Below are 8,602 nucleotides of genomic sequence, written 5' to 3'. Positions count from 1 at the left end.
CTGCAGATGCCCACATCATCAGGGAGGGCATTCCTTCTCATCAACAATCCACCCTGTTCTTAGACCACCAAATATCTGTGTTTAGAAGATGTTAATAATTAATTCGGGTTTGTTCTTTACACCCATGTATTTTTTCCTCCTCTTCCATGAAGTTGCATTTAATAAACATTCTTAAGTTTACTTATTTTGCTTGAATTTTTACTACTTAATTGATAGGTTTCCTGCATCAGTACAATATAATTGACTTTCCATTCTTATACACATTCAAAAATTTAAAGTCACCATGGATGACAGGATGATAAAACAGGATGTGTCTTGTGAAGGGTAACTAGCCCAGAGGGGTCCAGGTAAATTGTGAAGTAAGGAAATATAGTCTTCAAGCAGGGGACAGTTGGCCTAATGCGTGAATAGAGGAGGGGGCTGTCCTTCAAAGCCCAGGGAAGAGCACTTCAGAAAATGAACAGGATTTGGGAAAAGATGGGACTGGATATTTAATAAAGACTAAAGAAACAGAGTGTGAAAGCAGAACGGGTATGATCCAAGGGGAATATTAATTCGATGAAAGGTTGGGGCTTAGGTTATGTACTATGACAATCCATGGAAAAAGAGTTAGAATTAATTTTTCATTTCAGCAGGTACTTCTGGGTCATTTTACAAGCAATAACACTCCAAAGGTGCACACACAGTAGAAGCCACTAATGTTTCAGTGCAGCTGGGAAACTAGCTTTTCTATCATCTCCTAACCTGAAGTCATATAATGATTAAAAAGTGAAATTTTCCAAATGCTCTCCCAATGCAAAAGATCCAATTTAAGCCCAATCAATCTCTGGTAAATGATTTAAAAAGAGCACATTCTGTTAAGTAGAATTCTAAAAAAGCCTGGGGACTCCTGCCCCCAGTATATACACATCTTCTCTCAATTGTTGAAACATTATTCATGTGCTGCTGTGAAGTTGCAGATATCCTTAAAGCTGTTGACTTTAAGAAGGGGAGTCCATTAAATTTTGCTCTACTGGTCAGAGAAAAAGAGCCCAGAGAAATTAATAAATAATTAGTATTTGCAATAGAAGAATTCATCTGAAGTTGGTTGTGGAGTTCCAGGGGACCATGTGGCAAGGAATGCAGGCAGGCACTAGGAGGAGAGAGCTGACAGCCAGCAAGGACATGGGATCTCAGCACTGCCACCTGAGGAACTGATTCTGCCAAACCCCATGAGCTTGGAAGAGAACTCTGTGCTCTGAACAGAAGGCAGTCCTATTTAACATGTAGGAACCTGAGAAGAGAATCATCAGCATTGGACCCAGATTCCTGATCTATAAAACTCTGACCTAATAAATTGTTTATTAGTTATGAAATGAGTGAAAAGTGGTATGTGTGTGTGTATTAAAATGAACCACATGCTTAAAAGGGAAGTCATAAATCCAGATACAAGAGTTATCATCCCATTTAGCTCATGGTTGAATGATGCTGACACATGTCTCTTCTCATGAAATGTGCTGTGTTTTATGCCCCTTTTACCCACAGATGATTCCCTGATGTGTTACCAAATCCACAGGGTCAGAGCTAAATACTGTACTAGGAAATAACAGGTAAGAGCAGAACTAGCTTTGAAGGTTTCCAGGATCTGTCCCCTCTGTTTCCATGGCCATGTTCTCTGACAACTGAAGAAATTCTAGACAGGGCTGTTGGTAAGAGGGCAGTGAACTGGGGACATCCCAGGTAGACCTGAACCAGGCTGCTGTCTTCACATTTGCTTAAACCCTGGAGTGCTTCAGATTCCTAATGTGAATGACTCCTTCCTTTTACATGAGACAGAAACGGTAATGTTGCCTTTTGTCTTGATCTAAGCAATACACTGTCTTGTGCTTCCATTTATTTAGAGTTTACAATTCTACATGTTTTATTTAATTTTGTAAACTCTTGTTGTTCAAATGACCAAAAAAATCTTAACTAATTATAGATAAAATCAACTTAGCAAGTATATTTTCTGGGCTCAGCTCACCCTTCCCCATAAACTTACCAGGGGTCAGTAAAGCCAAGTGCTGCTGTTGCAGACATGAAATCAGGCTGGTCAATATATGACACATGATTCACATGCAGCTAGATCTAACATGCTTCAGGGTTCTCAAACAATTCTACATTATCTATGGAATTCATTTTCCCCAATATAGATACAGGGCCCCAGTGAATGTGCTCAATGAGTTTGGGCATGAATGGATGAAAGGAATGTGTTAGCAAATTCATAACGTGAAGGCAACATTAATCTTTAAACTTGAAATGATGAGGCTTGTTGCCAAATGCATACAATACTGATGTACGGAATAAAACATGATGCTGTTCCCTTAAGATGGGAACAATGCATTAGCAGTGCCCAAGATATTTTTCAGTAAAAGTTACACAATATTCCTGCAACAGATTCATGGAAACCAAATGCATGTGGTGACCTGGATTGGAACTGGGAAGGGGCACAGGATAAGAATAAAAAATTAGGTACATCTGAATGAAGTTTGGAGTATAGTTACTAAATTTGTACCAATGTAAATCTCTTAGTTTGACAAATGCACCATGATTATGTAAGATGTTAACATTAGGGAGAAGTAGGCAATGGTGTGAGGGGACTCTCTGGACAGCTTCTACAACTTATATGTGAATCTAAAATTATTCAGAAATAAAAACATATTTAACAAAACATGAGAAGAGAGATCTCAGTATAGCTGAGTGAACATTGTATTTAACCAAGTGAAGTCTGAAATGATGAAATCATGCAAGATAATCCTATTCTAAAGCTAGACCCCATCTGCAGTGACATTACAATGCTTGCTCCAGACATTCAGCATCTCCCATGACAAGTGAGAGGTGCACAACTTGAGATAGTGACTTTTTGACTCCTGATTTTCCTCACCTCATTGGACCCTTTGTTCTAAACAAACGTACTTTAGAGCATACCCTTCAACCAAGGTATGTGTCCCAAAGGTAGGCAAAAAGGTTTTCTCAGGGGTTCATGGCCAAGAATAAGTTTAATGGAATACATTTCTAGATCTATATATTCTGATCAGATTCTTTCTTAAATTGGATCTTTTCAAGAACAGTCAAGTTGTGCTGCTGATTCTCCTTTCCCACCTCATGTGCACAATCACCTTGAACTGCTTTAATAAGATAAGTGAACAGTCACTCATCTTACCATAGGCATTTCCATGGGATCCAAAAAAAATATACAGCAAGAGATGAAGGGATTTTTCAGAGATCCACGTGGGTCAACATTCAGAAAGTGAATGACTCTAGAAACTGGCAAATCTCCTGTGGTGACAAATATTTCACACTCAACAAACTGAAGGAAGATCTACTTGAGTTGTTACACCAAATATTCCAACTTGCAATCAGGAAATTTCAAAATTCATCGCTTGAGTCCACCTTGTTTATTCTTGTCTCTTCTGTCTTTTAATAACAACCTGTTTGAAAACTTTCCATTCACTAATTGGATCTAGCTAAACAGTACAAGCTGGAATGTCCCACTTTTTTGAATAAAGGGATTAAGATTCACAACTAATTTTGAATATAATTTCAGAAAAATTTGCATGATTTCTTTACAAAATGTTCATTAACATAGAAAGCACCTTGATTATGCATTTAAACAAGGGCTCAAAAATTTTTGGAAATTAACCTATAATTAGGAAAGAGAGAAGGTGTGGAATGGATTATTTTGTTTTTATTCAGTATCAAATTGTCTAGGTCCCTATTCAATTACTCTGTGTGTGCATGTGTGTGCAGATATCTGTGTTTAGACATATATATATATTTTTAATATATACATATTATAATATTTATGTATATAAACATTTGTAATTGTTGATTACTATCATTTCTCTTTGGGTGAATAGAATAACACAGGTTTCTTGGATCAAAGTACAAGAAGTTTCTACTGAAATCAAATAAAAGAAAATCTCATCATCTTTGCATTCTTAAATTGGAAAGAAAATTATTCTTAACACCACATTTTTGCTTTGCAGAAATTTGTCCTATCATATCCACACACATGTAGATCAGTTTTCTTCAATATTAAAGTTTTCAATATTAAATTTACAATAGGATTAATAAGAGGAGACATTGGGCCCCCAGCAAAATTAATTTTAAGAACCTTTTTCACTCCCCTTCCCCCCGGAACTGATGACCACAGAGAACCTCAGAATGTGAAATCAGGTCACTGCAGATGGAGTTAGTTAAATTAAGATGAGGCCGTCCTGGAATAAGGGCCCCTATCCAGGGGCTGGTGTCTTTCTGAGGAGGGGACGTGGAGACTGGAGTCACGGAGGAGGGTGGTGTGAGGACGGGCAGAGAGGCAGGTGCTCCCACGCCAGGCACCACCCAGGACTGGAGCCCCCAGGCATGGAGGGACTCTCGTCGCAGCCTCGAAGGGCCCATGCTGATGACACCAGAATTTTGGACCCTCGCCTCCAGAACTTTGAAGAAGATGCCCTTGGCTTTGCTGGTATGCTCTTGTAGGTGTGCACGCTGTCCAGGTGCATCCAGGCCCGCTAGAGGCAGTGCAAGTGCACCGGCCACAGCAACCCCAGGTGCCAGCCAGGGTCAGTCCCAGAAGTACCTGCCTGTGAAAAAGGCTCCCCCAGTTCGAGGCCACTGTGACAGAGTCACCGACACGCCTGAGGAGCACATCCTAAGAGTGGGATGCTGGATCTCTTCTCTCGGGTCCCACAGGAGGGGAGGCTTATCCGGTGGCGTATTGGGGACATGGACTCCCGCACGCTCCGCAGCTGCCAGGTGCGCACTTCATCCTTCTGGGGAGCCCGGAGCGCAGGGGGCGCCCACCGGCTCTTAATGGTGTGGCCGCATGTTGGGCTGCGGGGCCGCGATGTGGTCCAGCCCAATGCCGTGGTCAAACATGATGGCTGCCACCAAGAGCTCATTCATCTAGAAAGATAGTAAAAATATGATGAAAAGTGAAATCAGTATTGGTACTAAACTATTTTCTAATGGAAGCATCTGAGGTTATTGATGGAAAAGAGACATCATTGAACTGTTTGCAAAAACCATTCTTTTTCTAATGCAGAAAAAAAGTCACTTTATATTTCATACTTGCACAAAAACCATGAAATTAAAAATAAGCAAAATTAATTTAGAAGAACCCCCATTTGATCTAAATGAAATCTCACATGTCAGAGATACTTAAATAAATCCTCAGCAGATACATGTGGTAAATTGGTGTTAGGAATAGTGCTATTAAAAGTTTCCCTGAGATACAGATGCTAGTATTCTGCCACTGATGTGTGTTCTGGTTTCAATGAGGTTAACCCTCATACCATACTGTAAATTTCAACAATCCTTTAGTGCAAGTTATACTTTTGTTATCTTCTACTCTTTGTAAAAAGTATCATTGAGATCTTCCTTGTGGCCCAAATGTGGCCTTTCCCTAAGTCAAACTAAACATATAAATTCATTACCTACCTTCAATGGAGGAAACGGCTCACAGGGATGAGCCTCCCTGGTGGTGAGGGATTAGTACTTAGCACCAACTAGCAATGCAACTGGAAAAAGACCTCAACCAAAGGGGGGAAGGGCTAAAATGAGTTTATATGGTTAAGAGACTTCAAAGTGAGGTGAGAGGTCATTCCAGAGGTTATGCTTATGCACATTGCCACAGGATCTCATTGACAGCCCATGTAAATATTGCCTTAAATAGCAGGGCACATGGGACCCTGAAGACATCCAGACACTAGAAGCAGGGCAAGCAGCTCAGCAGTTTGGTGCCCTGACACTGAGCCCTACTTTGGAAATTATACTCCCCAGTGTGACAGAGATGGACTCAGTTTCCCTAAACATGGCTCTTCTACCCCTTCTATTTGAACCTAGAGTTAGTAATAGTGCTGATAACTGTATGCCCAATAGACAAATCTTTGGACTGTCCACGTGCCAGTTTTAAATGTTTATCTCAACAATTATGAACACCTACTTTTGAGGTTATTGGAGTCACCCAGGACAACTGACAAGGAGATGATGATGGACAATGAACATTTCAAGGAACAAAGAGTGTCTGCCCCTGCAAGCAAGATAGTCCCATCCATCTGCTCCATGGGCTCTAATCCCACTGTCAATTGGAGGGAGAGTGGGCATAACCTTCCAAGAATCCTCAGGATTGGAGAATGAATAATGGACTAGAGTAGACTTACTGGTATTCTACTATAGACATTCTAGCAATGGAAGAAATTTTCTCATAGATTTGGAGGCACTGGACACAGGAATTTCTGAGAGGAGGGAGAGGGAAAAACAGGTGTCCTATGTGGGCATTTCCGGGATCTGGGAATCATCCTGAATGACATTGTAAAGACAAATATAGGCCATTGTATATCTTGTCATAATCTACAAATTTGTGCAGGAGATAGTGTAAACTACAGTGTAAACTAAGATTCATGCCAAGTTGCAGTGTTCCCAAATGTGTTCATTAATGATAAAAAATGTACCATGAAAATGAAGGAAAAATGTACCACAAAAATGAAGGAAAATGTGGAAGGGATCAGGAGCAATATATAATATTTATGCAATATAAATATTTTTAAAACTTTTTAAAGTACAAAAAAAAAGAAATGAACCCATTTTAAAAAAGAAAAATATTCATTAATTTTTGCTTTCTAGCACTCGTTTTTCTTTTTTTTTATTGCTTCCTAAAAGGTTTTTGAGAACAAAAGGCTGGAGGGAAACAATAAAATAGTAACAGTGGACCTCATACACTGAATGACAGAGCAACTTTAGCAAGAGAATTTACATTGTCCTTTTTTACTTCCATGACAGGAATCCTGTGTCTCTCCTCCAGCAAATATTGTACAGTTGAGTAGTCTATAAGTTCCCATGTTTGCCACTATTTACACCAAGTCCAACTTGGCATCTTCGTGCATCAAGGTGGATAGCAGAGACGAAGGTAGTGTACCCAAGAGAATGGGGGTTTTGAAATGCATCAAATATTTCATGTAACATCTTCTGAGACTAGATGGAGTTAGTTTTCCCAAGATGCTAAGGAAATGGTGAGGAACACAAGAATGGTTGATATAGGTCTCTCTCAGACTTAACTAAAAGATAGATACAACTCTGTTCTCTGCACTGGAATTTCATTTCCTAAGACCAGAGCTTAAGCTAGAAGCAAAAACATAAACTAAAATCAAAATTATTTTTGTAATTGTACCTATTAATGACACTTTCTAAGCAATAAAAAATCTGGAACAAATGTTAAAATGCAAAGTACACTACAACAATTCATATAAAGATAGAGTTTTTTAGGCATTCTTGAAGAGAGAATGTTGAGGAATAAACAAAAGAACTCAATCCCTGAAATTTCACCAATTACATAGTCAACTAAGATCATCTCGGCATCTCAAATTAGCTGAATATCAGAATCAGGAGTCAAAATGATTGTAAGTATGAATCTTGAGCCACATTTGGCCAACCATTCAGAATTTCCAGAACTGGAGTTCAGGAATCTGTTCTGAGCGAAGTCACCAAATTTAGACCCTGTCTGCACAAGTCCATGAATGGGCATTTAGAAACCAATCCTGCAACCTATAAGCTGTCCCAGTGACATCAAGGACAAAATTAAATGTTTTTAGGAAGATTTTATGAAGATTGAGATAAATAGAGCATAACATGATCATCTTCATATTTATCTTAAAAGCAAAGAAATGACAACCTGACTAAGGATTGAAAAAATGTAGATGTGATTCTGAAATTAAAGATCAATCTCTGACTTTATCGTGATCTTGGCAAAAAGCAGGAATGTGCAGGGTATTCAATAGAAGACCAGACAAAAAATAGGTTACATCAGAAACTAGAGGATTATGAGATGTGAGGATATATTTTTATTATCATAAAGACACAGGACACAATACACTGAGGAGGAAAAGGTACCTGAAGATCCTGAAAATGAAGACAGTGCCCAAATGTGGTCTTAGTGCCAGGCAATGCTCACATATTTTACATGTATAGACTCACTGAGCCTCACAACAATGCTAAAAAAGAAAAATGAAACAATTTGTATATCCTTGTACCACAGAGTAGTAAAGTAGCTTCAATTTCCAGGACTAGGAAGTGCCAGAACTATAAACATAAACATCATACTTCAGGGATCAAATTCATAGAGAAATCTGTACTCATTTATTGGTAGATATAATTACAAAATAGAGTGGTGGATAGTAGGATTATGAAAGAAAGAGATGATTGCCCATCTTTTGTGTCTTGCTTTCTTTTTTTAAAATAAATCAATATTATGGATATATATCAATAAAGCATGAATCTATCCAAAGTGTACAATCAAATGTATCTGGTATAAAGTATATTTAGCCTGATTTTTGCATATTGATCATGTAGCTAAACATTCTACTGAAATTGTTTAGTAACTCTAACTAGAAATAAATATTCATGACCATTGTAGACTTCATTTCTGTAACTGGTCACATGGTTAAAGTACATATTCATCACTGCATTCTTCCACTACCTATTCAATGTTCCCTTCACCCTCACACAGCACCTCAGTTGGTCTTGTTTCTTTGCCTGATGGGGTGATTCAAGCCTTCATTCCTGAAGATTCTGGACCACTGATAGT

The sequence above is a fragment of the Dasypus novemcinctus genome, chromosome 17, assembly GCF_030445035.2.
Source record: "Dasypus novemcinctus isolate mDasNov1 chromosome 17, mDasNov1.1.hap2, whole genome shotgun sequence".
Lineage (NCBI taxonomy): Eukaryota > Metazoa > Chordata > Mammalia > Cingulata > Dasypodidae > Dasypus > Dasypus novemcinctus.
This window is presented reverse-complemented; position numbering follows the sequence as displayed.